This window comes from Ovis aries, chromosome 8 (assembly GCF_016772045.2).
Source record: "Ovis aries strain OAR_USU_Benz2616 breed Rambouillet chromosome 8, ARS-UI_Ramb_v3.0, whole genome shotgun sequence".
Classification (NCBI taxonomy): Eukaryota; Metazoa; Chordata; class Mammalia; order Artiodactyla; family Bovidae; genus Ovis; species Ovis aries.
The window spans coordinates 86,664,359-86,679,246 of record NC_056061.1 but is presented as its reverse complement, the minus strand read 5'-3'; the positions used below and the strand labels follow the sequence as shown (position 1 = coordinate 86,679,246).

General features: G+C 37.9%; 1 protein-coding gene across 6 annotated transcripts in view; it reads right to left on the bottom strand.

The window, feature by feature from the left end:
- The window catches only part of QKI (QKI, KH domain containing RNA binding), a 157,548-nt gene that overhangs the window by 44,028 nt on the left and 98,632 nt on the right, over positions 1 to 14,888 (bottom strand). The gene's annotated exons all lie outside the window — the stretch shown is intronic.

The following is a 14,888-nucleotide window of genomic DNA, read 5'->3' as shown; positions in this document are numbered from 1 at the left end:
ATTCTTCCAATCAAAGAAAAATAAACTGTTTATTAAAACAAACAGTTTTCTACCATAACTCACATGTTTGCAGAGGCCATGCCAGGGAAAAGAAATATATGCAACTCAAGACAATAAGGATAAAAATGAGTTCTTAAAAGTTTATGCTTCTCTTTATTTTCTATTACTATTGTTGCGTGTGAAAACGCACCCAAGTGTTGTGAGGGGAAATGGAAAACCAAGCAAAGCACACCAGCCTGTGGTCGGCCCCCTGTGTGCCCCCAAGGAGTGAATTCAAGGAGACAGTGCAGCTCGCTCACCAAGCACCGAGAGTACTCAGGGCTTCAAGGGGAATAGCAAGAGTTGATGTCTGTCAGACACCACGCAACCTGTGAGTTTACAATATTTGTCTTTATCAATATTAGACCATGCTACATTCCTTTTGATGATGTCTTGTCTTTGCAATGCTAAGTTTTTAGTGGTTGCTGTAATAAAAAGCCATGCCCATGCAAAATCAGTGTGGAACAGGAAGAGGGTGGGAGTGTCCAGTTTGAGAATCTGAACAGTATCCAAGAGGAAAACAAATACAATAATAAATAATGTGGTTGTTTACAAATAGAATTTAAACAAAAATTTCAATTTAAGTTGTTTTGCTAAACTAAGCTGTTTGGAAGTAACCATTTAAAAATGGGAAGAAAAACTCCAGCGTTTCTTTTTGCCAAGGGGACACCATGAAAAACTGAGAGACTCAAGGAGTTAGTGAGTCAAGGGACTGGGCACCTCGCGGCTATCCGTGTGCCAAATACAAAGTGTGCAGACATACCTCTACTGTAACAATAAAAAGCAATTTTAAAATCCAGAGTTTAATTTTTATGTTGTAAAACACTGACAATATCGTCTCACTGAAATTTATATCTGATCAATTTTTTCAACTTTTCATAGAAGTTTTTATAGAAGTGATCAAGTTCTGTGTGTTTATGTTTTAATGAACCTAAAAGTATCTCCACATCCATACAAATGAGGAATGTCTGCTTTGGGCCAAGATAAAGTAACATCAACAAGATTCACTCTCATGTCTAAAAACAACCCAAGAGCAGGAGGATAGTGAGGTTGAGGATGGGAAGCCAAGGCAGGAAGTCCCACGATTGTCCAGGCTTCCTGGCCTGGGAAGTTCGAGGCTGCAGCCCTGGGAAGGGTGCCAGCCTGCCTCTCTGAGTGGAGAAGACTAACCTCTGAGACCCGGGAGGGCACAGCAGCTAGAGCTCACCTAAACCAGTACTGGAAAAAGGAGCTGCACAGAGAGTGGGGGCCTCCCTAGTGGCACAGACAGTAAAGAGTCTGCCTGCAACGCGGGAGACCTGGATTCGATCCCTGGGTTGGGAAGATGCCCTGGAGAAGGGAACGGCTACCCACTCCAGGATTCTGGGCCTGGAAAGTACCATAAACAGAGGAGCCTGGCAGGCTAAAGTCCATGGGGTCACAAACAGTTGGACACGACTGAGCGACTTTCACTTCACTTTGAGAGTGGAGATCTGCACAAGTATTCAACTGAACACTGCTCAGCACATATGTGGGAGGAAATACCAGAGACCAGAAAAAGAACCAATCAAAGGATTCAAGGTAGAAAACTTTATGATACACAAGACACTGGGACAAGTACACAGAGGTCTTGCCTCAGGAGTGGAAAATAATCAGTCAGCTGTCTGAGCAGTACCGTGCCAGCAGTGCCTAAATAAATACTCAAAGCAAGACCTAAAAGGATCCAACTGTCTCCAATTTAACTGTGTCCTAGAACAAAGTCCAAAAACAGGTATAGGAATATGAAATATCCACCCAACAAGGTAAAATCCACACTGTGTGAGCTTAGTCACTCAGTTGTGTCCAATTCTCTTGTGACTTCATCGACTATAGCCCGCCCAGCTCCTCCGTCCATGGGATTCTCCAGGCAAGATCACTGGGGTGGGTTGCTTTCCTTCTCCAGGGGACCTCCTTGACCCAGAGATTGAACCTGCATCTCCTATGGCTCCTGCATTGGCAGGCGAATTCTCCACCAATGAGCCACATGGGAAACCCTAAATTTCACACTATGTGGCATCTTATTGGAAATTAACAGGCAAAGGAAGAGAAAAGGATACATATAAGGAAAAAAAAAAAAAAAAAAAACTACCGAGGACTGACATAATGTTATAATTAGTAGACAAAGACACTAGGAAAGCATATCTATGTGTGTGTTATTAATGTATACAGATACGAATACAACAACAACTGAGCAACACTTATAATCCAAAATACTTTAGAAAGGTCTAAGAATGAAAACTGCATTTGGTAAATGATACTCTTAATAAATTCAACAATTTAAGTACCAGTTAAAACTATAAAAATAAAAGAAAGTTATACTTATCCTAATGTTTCTTATGGTTTCTAAAACACTAAGAGACAAAAAACGTGAAACTAATGGAGTTGTGTACTTTCACTCCTAAAATTCTTCTGAAACACTGTATTGTTTTAAATGCATGAACTAACTTATAAGAAAGAAGAAAATGGGAAAGGAAACAATTTGGAAACTATATTAGAAAGCAGATGGCTAAGTAGTCAGGGTCTTAGCTGACCCAGGCCAAGAAGAAATTCACTTAATACTCTTAGCGCCTCCATGAAGCCTCAGGAAATCGGCAGTGGTGGAAGTGGTGTAAGGGTGGAGCTGAGACTGGAAAACTGGCTAACTTCTCATTAAGGAACAGCTCAATCTCCACATCCCCATTCCTTAAATAGCTGGCAATCCAGCACTTCCTAATTTCTAGCTGCAGACTAGAAATGTATCCCTAAAGAGTTCCATATTCTGGAACTGGGTTTTGAGGGGCAGGTAACAGGACCCTTGAGAACACTGAAGGCTCAGGTGTCTAGCCCTCTCTCACTCTACCCCAGCCCGCACACTGAGGGCCAGAGACAGAAGGCTTCTCTGGGAAGCATGGCCAACCCAACTACAGAAGCTGCCTGGAGAAAGCCATCACTGGGCAAGGAGAAAAACTCAGAAGTCCTCGGAGTTAAGGAAAGACACTGCATCCTGGAAACAAGTAAAAAATGCTATTAAAGGAATTCAAAACATAAAAAGGAATTCTTGAAACTTAAATATGACAGTAGAAACAAACAAAAAAAAACACAAGACAGAGCTGCGTAAAGATAAAAGGTGAATTTTCCTTCCAAGTAAAAAGTAAAGACAGAGGTGGAAAATGGCTGGAAATAACAGAAAGATTAGGGAACTAACACGAGAGGTCACAATAATGAATGGCTGATGTCGCACCATGAAAAAAGAAAAAGGAAGCAGAAGGGAGAAAAATCATCAACATAATACATATTTTAAAACAGAACTGATAACAGTTTCCAAATGTAAAGGGCCCAATAACTTCTCATCACAATGAAAAAGTGAGATCAAAACAAAACAACAACAAAAAATCAACTTGGGGTAAGGTGAGCACAAAATGCAGCAGTAGAGAATGAATCCCAAAAGAATCTCTTTAAACAGCAGTAAGTGCCTGTGAGCAGTGGTGGCTGTTAGAAAGGAGAGAAGGTATTTTCTACATCAGGCTTTATAGAATCGCATACTTTTAATCCATGAGCATATTAAACTCATTTTTAAAGAGGTTTTAAGATTATTCTATGCAGAAGCCACCTTTATACAATTGTAATCCATTCTAACTCAGGAAGAGTGAAGTAAATTCTGTCAACAGTGAATTTGAGCCAAGTCATTATTCAATACAAATATAATTTCTCTTTCTGTTTCTCAAACAGATAACAAAGGCAATCTGGGATTGGCAAGTCAATAAAAGATACTCATAAAGGTTCTCTTTCACTATAGCAAACAAGAGAGAAAGTAAAATTACAGTGTCTACTCCTATACCCTAGTGTACCTGTAGTTAAGAATCCACTCCCAAAATCTCTCACTTTCGTAATTTGGGACCAAAAAAAGGGATGCAATGAAGCAGAGAGGACTGATGGCAAAATGGAGATACACCAAAGGTGGTGTATCTCTTAGAAACTGTGGTTGAGGCATTAATTTCTTTTTACAGTCATATTTTAATCGTATTTCAGGGATAAACAGCTGAGAAACTGATGCGGAAAAAGTAGCTCATTGAAAATTATCATAAGTTCTGTTTTATAATCACCCAAAGAATTTCATATAACTTGCCACCAAATCTTCAGCAATATACAACAATATGGCATTTTATGTATCCACATATTCCCAAATTTATACTTCCAGTACATTCCTTACTTCTAGACCTCCAAATTCAACTGCCCGCTGTCAAGTGTATGTCAGTGTCTGTAAAGCACTCAACATGTCCAGCTAATTCTCTTCTCCAAACTAGTCCACAGTTACATCTCAGCTACTATTGATCCTGAATGAGCTTTCTGAGTTCAGTGTGAATTTTTACTACTTCATATCATAACAAAGACCAACTAACTGGTTTTGTGGGAAGTCTGAAACACAGTTACAAGCTTCCTTTGGTCCTGACAGAGAGCTGCTGTGCCTTCACCCATGCACTTCAATCCACACTAACTTCAGGCACCATTTCCTGATTACATTTTCTCCAGGTTGTCAACAAGCCGGCCTATTCACAAACATGGATTCTCATACCCACAAACTTTATGCCATTGATCACCCATGTCCAGAATGTTTTAATACTCACTTTCATCCTTTTTTATAGTACTACTCTACTTGTGTAGTACTAAAACTGACAGTTATCTGTGCACCGTCTTGAGCTATTAGATTTACTAAAGTAAACAACTGAGCTTTCATTGTTGGTGAGCATCACTAAAATCACACTGTTTCGCTGTATTCGTTACTGCTGTGTCTGCCCAAATAAGGCTCTAGTTTCCCTTGACCATTTGTCTGTCTCTGGGCCTGCTTCTATTTGACCTCCTACTTAAGTAGCAAGCTAACATTTGAAAATCCTTACACCCCTAACTTTTATTCTTGGTCTCTTACTTTTCTTCTAGTCAAGTCACTCAGATTTTCTAAGATAATGTTCATGAGGTATGATTTTCATATCCCACAGAAGACAGCGCTTTTCCTTTATTCTATCAGTTCAATATTACCTTGTTACAACATATCAGAAGAATACAAAAAAAAGGTCAGTCTTTTTGAAACTGCAAGACTAAATTTATACATCTTAATATAATAAAGCAAAATGACAGCAAAGGCAAGTTATTTATAAACAATTACAATGTGTACAAGTAAGAACAAAGCTCAAACCACTGATCCTGGTTTTTTTATTTAAGGTAGTCTGAAATGACAAGACAGCATTCAAGGAAATGGAATGCATCTTAATTTATACTGTAAATTAAAGTTCAGTAATCTATAAAACGATTCTATAATACCATTCACACCTGACTATGAAGCCGATTGACACAATTATCAATAATACTTTATTATGGTTTATATTCTTGGCAAGTCCACTATCAAAAAATACATTTCAAGTAGCTCTGAGTCTCTCATGTGATGACAAAGAAATTCAGGAATGAAAATGATGATGATACTACCTACCTTCCTGTTTGCCAAGTGCCACACTGAGCAAAACAAACATGTCCCCTCACTCAGTCTTCCCAGCAGTCCTGAGAGTGCGGTCCCAGTCCCCTCCCTCCCTCACAGGTCAGGAGGAAGTTAGGGCAGAAAGGCCTGCCCCAGCCACACACACACACAGGCTCTACAGGGAGAGCTTCAGAGCCTGCTACGCCTCCTAGAGCATGACAGCGCCTACACGAGAGCCCTAAAACTAGGCAAACAGCCTTAAAATTAGGGAAAGCGCCACGAATTAGGGAAAGAGTCATAAATTAGTGAAAGACACAGAACACTGAAGTCTTGACACTTAAGAATTTTTTCTACTCTTACCATTTTACCTTTAAACATTTGGGTGGGGGGCATGTATTTTAAGCACAACTTGTTCTCATAGAATTTTAGAGCTGGTAGAGAATTTGGATGCAGATAAAGAAACAGATTAACAGAGATGACTTGGTAAATGTATTTCATGTTCTTCCCCCCTAATTCCAAGTCATATGCTCTTTCTCCATCAATGAATTCCTGATTGAGTCACACACAGTATCAATAAATAGCAGAGAATACCTGGTAAAACAGATTTCTTACACTGAGACAAATACGCTTTTCTCCTAGAGGAGAGAAATTTCAATGACACAAATATACAAAAATGATAAACCTGTGGCCACTTACACAGAATTCTTCTAATCATTACAGTTTTCAATAGAGGAAGATGAAAATTTGGTCTTAATATACAATGCACACATATACACCCAATGTCATTCCTAAGTTAGGGCTGATTAAATCACCGTCGTGAAATAAGCTTTAAGCATTACTTTTGAATAAAACATCACCCATTTCACTTGCTGTATACAGTGATATAAAAATATTCAGTAAAAAAAATTCCTCCAAACCTGAGAAACTACTTTTGTTTTTGATTAAAAACAAAACCAAAAAAAAAAAAATCTCAGAGTCACTGACCTCTGAAATTTAAAATTATGCTCTAACTACAATATCTGTTTGAACAACAAAGTAATCGTATAACATGAAGCATCAGAACACAATGACTGCCCCAACCCCTGCTGACAGACTCTTTTAATTATACATTCATAGTCAGGCAAATGAGCACAAGACCTCTCTCCCTACTGCGCTCTTAATATGGAAGTCCATACCCAAAATCTCCTAGAAAGGAACTCTGGAAAGTGCTCTGTATTTAAACAAATAAAGGTTTCAATAACCCATTTACGAATAATCCATTTTAAGCCAAGTGATGAAGCCTAACAGATAACTATCTCCAGTCGTACATACAATCTTAAATCAGTTTAAGAGATGTACACTGAGGAACATTTATTGACGTATATTATATATAATTGCTCACTGACTCACTCCGGTTATAAAGTTGACTTCAAGAAAATTTTTAACTTGAGTCAAACAGGAATCATGTTCTCAAAGCAAGTTATTTTCTAATAATATATAGAGATTAGAATACTTTTATTCAGTTTGTTGAAATCATTATCTAGGAATGTCTTTATAGGCAGTAGGTATTCTAAAAAGGCTTTATTAAATTTAGCATAGTGAAACAACTTGCTAAATTCAAAAAAGTGTCAGGTTAAGTAAGTCCTCATTCCAATTCTCATATATTAATTCCTCTAATTTAACTGTAATTACCATGTGTCAAGACCAAACTTAAGTATCACTAGTTATGGCCAAGTAATACCAGTCTGTCCCCATCATGACCAAAATCAGTAAACTTTCACTAGAGCTGAGCTGTTTATAGTATCCATGCCCATTTGGAAAGCTAAATATGATCTTGATGATGCCACAGGTCAGGCTGGAAAGACTGAACTAAACATATACAAACAGTTTCTTACAGAAGGACAAAAATGACCAGGTGATTTTTAATTTCATTTTCCCCAAGTTTATATATCAGTGGCTGCCTAATGCTTAAAAAAAAAGACTGAGGAACTGGCTGGAAATCCTTTTGGAAACTTTGGGTTACGTTTCTGCTGCTAACGATCACTCACATACAAGCAGTTACTGTCCATGGAGGCATGAAATGCTCCCACACAGCATTAACAGAAGCCTTTCACTGTCCACATGTGGAACCTTGTACTGGATTTATTCCTTCCCCCATCTAGCAGACATAAAGATTATTAAAGGCATAGAAAAACAACCATTTGTCTTAAAATGTGATGTTTTAAATTGAAGTATTTACTTATTGACAGCAAATCAAGGAAAGAAAATTAAAAGTTAAAGATTACCATTTCTACTCATATCCATTTTATTTCCAAAATCAGCAAAACTCCATTTCAGAAATCGCCTTTGAATGAAAAATTTTCCAGGTCCTCTCAGACAAAATGGGAGTATAGGAAACATCTTATCATTTGTTCTTTTGACTGAAGTCTTACTATCAGTTCAGTCGCTCAGTCCTGTTTGACTCTTTGAGACCCCATGGACTGCAGCACGCCAGGCCTCCCTGTCCATCACCAATTCCCAGAGTTTACTCAAATGCATGTCCATTGTGTTAGTGATGCCATCCAACCACCTCATCCTCTGCCATCCCCTTTTCCTCCCGCCTTCAACATTTCAAGTCTTATGTATATTACTATCTAAAAAGCTCCAAGAAATCTGGAATCAGACTCTACTCCTATCTCTTAGCACTGACCATAATAAGTGCCGCATAAATACTCAATATCAAACCAAGCTCACAGAGCAAGCATGATACAAAAATGCAGTCATAGCTAATATTATGATGATGAAAAATAATATATATAGTGCTTTGTAGTGAGCATTTTATATCCATAAAGTTAAAAAACTTTTTAAACCTTAGTAGAGGTAGTAGATATTATTATAATACCTGTTTCTCACTTGAAAATGACATAAACTAAAGGGCAGAAATCTGACTTACTCAATGTCACTCGGCTAAACTTCTCATTATACACTTCTGCCCTAAAGATTTTACAACTAACAGTATAGTAAGAAGACAAGAAAGGTTAACAACTGTAATATTTAAAGAACAATGAAAAAAGATTAAAATTATTTCACACAAAACTGTAACAAGAAACAAGATGAACATTTTGATAAAACTACCTACAGGATAACTTGCTGCCCTAAACAAAGATCATTCCCAGGTCTATGCTGGACGATCGCTCTAAGGACACAGTGAGTAAGTGGCAACACCTGGTTCCCTATCACAAAGCTGCTGTTTCCTGAGGGAAAATATTCAGAAAGTAAATTCTACAGATATTCAAAACAAAACAATTATTTGTTTAGCAGTGATAGTATCAGTTGCTCAGCCGTGTCTGACTTTGCAACCCCATGAACTGTAGTCCACCAGGTTCCTCTGCCCACGGAACTATCAAGGTAAGAATACTGGAGTGGGTTGCCATTCCCTTCTCCAGGGCATCTTTCCGACCCAGGGATCAAATCCAGGTTTCGTGCACTGCAGGCAGAGTCTTTACCGTCCTAGCCACAGGGAAGCCTCTTATTTGTTTAGAATATTACTTTAAAATATGATTTTTATATCCATTTGATGATATTCCTAGGAATTCATGGTATTACCAAGATTAAACTTGGGCAAAATATTTGAACCTTGGTCTCATCTATAAAACAGAGGTAAGTTCTAACTGTGTTATGTTTGTACAGCACATAGAATAGTTGCCAGCTTTTCCTAAGTGATGTTACCATGGTATGAACAGGCTGCTATTTAAAATCAAAGAGTAAAATAAAAAGTGAAGAAAATAATAAAATCAAAGAGTAATAGAAAATTACAGGGAATGACCTAGGAATATGGAGTAGGGGTGACTGTACAATAGCAAATAAAATAGCATGACTAAAGTTATAATTTAAAAAAAAAAAAACTGAAACTTTTGGGGATAAAGAGTACTAGCTTAAGAAAATTAATTCTGTCAATAAAATATATATTAAACAAAACATGAGATTGTTTCAAAATACAGTTTTTAGGATAAAGAAGCTTAATAAAGGTCCACCTGTAATCTCTGGAGTTGCAGACTGGAGAAGAGCTCAGCTGATCACAGGGCTGGACTGCCTTCTGTGTAAGCTTTAGATTTGAAACAACATATAAAGGAGGACGACCCAGTTTCCCCAGAAATAGGAATAAGCCATGATTTGTCCACCAGCTCTACACAAAGAGACTAATAGCAGTAAGTTAATTTTTTAACAAAAATTAAATAACTGGAAGAGTAAGTTCAAATACTACTTCTTTAGTAATATTTTCCTAAGTCACTCCCTCTATTAGAATTCATCTCCTGCACTTTGCTTCCTTCCATAGAACTTTATGCATTTATAGAATAATACTTAATGTTGTAATACAGTCCTCCGCATCCAATATAAAGTAATAAGCCTCAAGAGAGCAAGACAGGTGTCTTTTTAAAAAATTTATGCACAATGCATCTGTGATGTTTTCCAGTTGCTAAGTCATGTGCAACTCTTTCTGACCCCGTGGCCAGGCTTTCCTGTCCTTCACTATCTCCAGAGTTCGCTCAAATTCATATCCATTGAGTCAGGAATGCATCCAACCGTCTCATCCTCTGTCGTCCCCTTTTCCTGCCCAGTGCATTTTTAAATGCCTAAATAAGAGTTTGATATTTAAGCAGTAGCTTAATATTTTTCTGTTCTTACACCTCTGCACAGATATGAATTTGTACCTCTTTTATGATAGTTTTAATCAGGTCTCTCAAATATTCAATGAACATGAATTTGAGCAAACTCTGGGAGATAGTGGAGGACAGAGGAGCCTGACATGCTGTAGTCTATGAGGTCACAAACAGTTGGATATGACTCAGCCACTGAACAGCAACTCCTCCTCAAATATTTATCTGCATTTGTCTTTTTTTATATGTATATATATTCTATAAACTAAACGCTGTATCACATACAAACATACTACTAGTTTCTCAACATATATGCATGCTATCATAATAAACACAATACAAAGTCATTTAAAGTGCGTCATTAAATTCATACTAGGCTTGTTTACCACGATTGTGTCTTTTCTTTACTCAACACATGCTAAACTACTGTTCGTCTGTATTAGAAGTCACTTCCCTAACATATCAGGCAAAAGGTTTTGTATATAGTAATATGCATTGAAGAAGCTTCCCTGGTGGCTCAGCAGTAAAAAGTCCACCTGCCAACGCAGGAGACATGGGTTCAATCCCTGGGTCGGGATTCCCTGGAGAAGGAAATGGCAATCACTCCAGTATTCTTACCTGGAAAATGGCACGGAGGGCCTGCAGGGCTACAGTCCATGGAGTTGTGTCCAACTAGTTAGACGTAACTCGGCAACTAATCAACAACAAGAAGCACTGCAGAAATGTCTGGAATAAAACATTCTCTACCCACAGAAGTGAACAAGGCACATAATACAGTGAGGAGAGAACACAGCCTGAACGCAAGCCTTACTTCAGGACCGTATTTCAGTTATCTCAGTAATAACCTGGACTGACTCACTCATACATCCACTGATTTTTTCAATAAATACTTACTAAGTTTTTCTACTACACAGAAGATACTTTCCTAGTGCACAAGGTTTACAACAGGCAACTGGACAAACATGCTCACCCTTGAAAAGCTTAGAAGCTAGCAAAGAAGAAAGGCATGAAGTAAGTAGTAACGCAGTAACTACTTACCACCGAGACGAGTGACAGGCATCACGGCGCACTATGCTACAGAAGCAGAAAGAAGCATGACTGAGCTAGGGTGTGCGATAACCATGTCAGGAAACTTTACTTCCTCATTTGTAAAGGTTACAGGGCTGCTAGGACTGAATGAGAAAAACGATGGTGAAGGCAGTGACTAGCTCACAGCACCTCATACTTCTGCTGTGCGACTCCCACTATTCCTATTCCTTCCCTAGGTCTTCTTAAAGATGGCTCTTCAGATAACAGGGGTTTCCCTTAACTCCACTGCAGGACTTCCTTCCTGATATTATGTTAACATAAACAACCTTCGGGAAAGAACCAGTTCCTCAATTACAAAAGACTCTAAATTAAAGTCACAGTAAAAAAAAAAAAAAAAAAGAAAGAAAGAAAACAAGTAATAAATTAGGAATCAACAAACAATTCCTCCTATATTTTAGACAATTAAAAAAAATAGGTACCCACCCTCAAATACCTGGAATATCATAATTCTTTTCTGGGTAGATACTGTCACCCTTGAAAAGTTCTGGAATTAAGATCAGAATTAGTAAATAAAACCCATGGTTATGAGTCTGTGTGTTTATCCAAAATGTTTGTAAATTTAACATTATTTAGTATATTTAAGTATCTTATGGTTATCTTTCTTATTTCAACTAAAATAAACATAGACAGGAACCCACCACACATCTCAGAAATTATTGTAAGGATGTGCTGGAAACATCTACGCTTTTAAAAAGCTCTATAAACACTTCTAATACACAGCCAGGTAAAATTACTGTGAAATGCAGACCTCTGCACTTCTTGGCTAATAATTTGGATGATATAATGTCTGATGATGATCAAAAACACAATACTGAATTGTCCAAATAGCTAAAGTATTATGAGCAGAGTTCTTTTTTTTCTTTTCCTTGTATTTTCGAAGTGTATTCTTTCACACACCTACACTTCTCAGTGGATAAAAAGCAAGTGAACTTCACTTAATTGAAAGTGAAAGTTGCTCAGTCCTGTCTGACTCTGCGACCGCATGGACTATAGCCCAGCAGACTCCTCTGTCCATGGAGGTCTCCAAGTCCAGAATACTGGAGTGGGTAGTCGCTCCCTTCTCCAGAGGATCTTCCTAACCCAGGGGTTGAACCCAGGTCTCCCACGTTGCAGGCGGATTCTTTATGTCTGAGTCACTAGAGAAGTCCGGGGTAGTCACTTAACTGAAAGAACCAGGTGAATCCAGGGTTTCATGTTCCTCCCACATTATATTGCCTATCACTCCAAATCTATAAAAATTCAAGACTCTTCTTATAATCTTTATTAAAATTTGGTTAACAAAATATAAGAAGTGACATCTTTCTTATAATCCTTTAGTATAATTTCATTAACAAGACATCACCATAAAAGTCATACGGCTCATTAGTACAGAACAAAATTTTCCTTTTAAAGATACTGAATAACTTTCACTTCCTGTGGGTACTTCTGAAATATAACCAACCCAGAGTAAGACTGTGACATGTCAAAGATGTTTAATAAATTAAAAACATCGTAACTATCCTTCAATGATGTTGTTAGCCTGATTTCAATGGGTTTCAATGGAGTATGAATGTAAGTATGAACACAATTAACAGAACAGAACACCACTTCAAACATTTGCATCTAATAGGTGGTGAAAGTGAAAGTGTTAGTCACTCAGTCATGTCTGACTCTTTTGTGACTCAATGGGCTGCAGCCTAACAGGCTCCTCTGTCCATGGGATTCTCCAGGCAAGAATACTGCACTGAGTAGCCATTGCCTTTTCCAGGGGATCTTCCCAACCCAGGGATCGAACCAGGGTCTCCCACATTGCAGGCACATTCTTTACTATCTGAGCTACAAGGGAAGCCCAAGGTGGTGGTCAAGCTAAAAGAGGGTCAGTTTTAAAACTGTGTCTTACCTTCTTTTTTCATTCAATAGGGATTTTACTAGGCAAAAATAATAACATGAATGCTTTCCTTCAATAATTACAATTATGCAGCCAACATTTATAATTTCCCTAAAAACGTTCTTAAAAATCTCGAGCTTTTGCCAACTAAAACCTGGCCTGTTATACAGAAGATTTTTCAGCACTGCAAATCACTTTTCATATATTTTACACATTATCCAGTGTTATAATCAGTGCTCAATGATTTTATTGTTATTATTATAATTTGTGCTAATTACCTAATTCAATTTTATCACCCAAAAAAGGAATAATCTCTTAGTAGAACAAAAAATAAAAAAATAAATATAAGTTCAAATGCTTTGTTTTCTTATTTGAAATCATTTCAAACATGCTCAAGTTTCAGAGATACAGAACTAAGTGAAATTCTTATATTCCTCTCCCTGTTATCAATTGACATCTATATAAGTGTATAATCAAATACTATTTGCTTCAAAAATCTTAATAACAGCTTTAAAATATGTTCCATCAGAATAAAAGCAAAAATAAACAAATGGGACTCAATTAAACCTACAAACTTTTGTTAAGCAAAGGAAACCATAAACAAAATGAAAAGACAACCTATGGAACGGAAGAAAATATTCAAAAATAATGTGACCAACAAGGGCTTAATTTCCAAAATATACAAACAGCTCATACAGCTTAATATAAAAAGAAAAAATCCAAACCAAACAACCGAATCACAAGATGGGCAGGAGCCCTATATTGACATTTCTCCAAAGACGACAACGAGATGGCCAACAGGCACATGAAAAGACGCTCAACATCAGTAATTATTAGAGAAACACAAATCAAAACTTTAAGGAGCTATCACCTCACACTGGTCAAAATAGCCATCACCAAAAAGACTACAAGTAATAAATGCTGGAGAGGACGAGCAGAAAAGGAAGGCCTCCTAGTGTTGGTGGGAATGTAAACTGGAGCAGTCACCATGAGAATATGGAGGTTCCTCAAAAATCTAAAAATAGTTATTATATATCAAGCAACCCCACTTCTGAGCTTGTATCTTGAAAAGATAAAAACTCTAATTTGAAAGGATACATGCACCCCAATGTTCATACCAGCACTATTTATAATACCCAAGACATGGAAGCAACTTAAATGTCCATCAACAGATGAATGGATAAAGATGTGGGATACACACACTCACAAATATTCAGTTCAGTCGCTCAGTCGTGTCCGACTCTTTGCGACCCCACAGCACGCCAGGCCTCCCTGTCCATCACCAACTCCCGGAGTTCACTCAAACTCATGTGCATTGAGTCGGTGATGCCATCCAGCCATCTCATCCTCTGTTATCTCCTTCTCCTCCTGCCCCCAATCCCTCCCAGCATCAGAGTCTTCTCCAAAGAGTCAACTCTTCACATGAGGTGGCCATAGTATTGGAGTTTCAGCCTCAGCATCAGTCCTTCCAAGAACACCCAGGACTGATCTCCTTTAGGATGGACTGGTTGGATCTTCTTGCAGTCCAAGGGACTCTCAAGAGTCTTCTCCAGCACCACAGTTGAAAAGCAGCAATTTTTCAGCGCTCAGCTTTCTTCACAGTCCAACTCTCACATCCATACATGACCACTGGAGAAACCATAGCCTTGACTAGATGGACCTTTGTTGGCAGCCATAAAAAAAGAATGCAGTGTTGCCATTTGCAGCAATATGGATGGATCCAGAAATCACCATACTAAATGAAGTCAGACTGAGAAAGATAAATATTGTATGATATGACTTATACATGGAATCTAAAAAAAAAAAAAAAAGC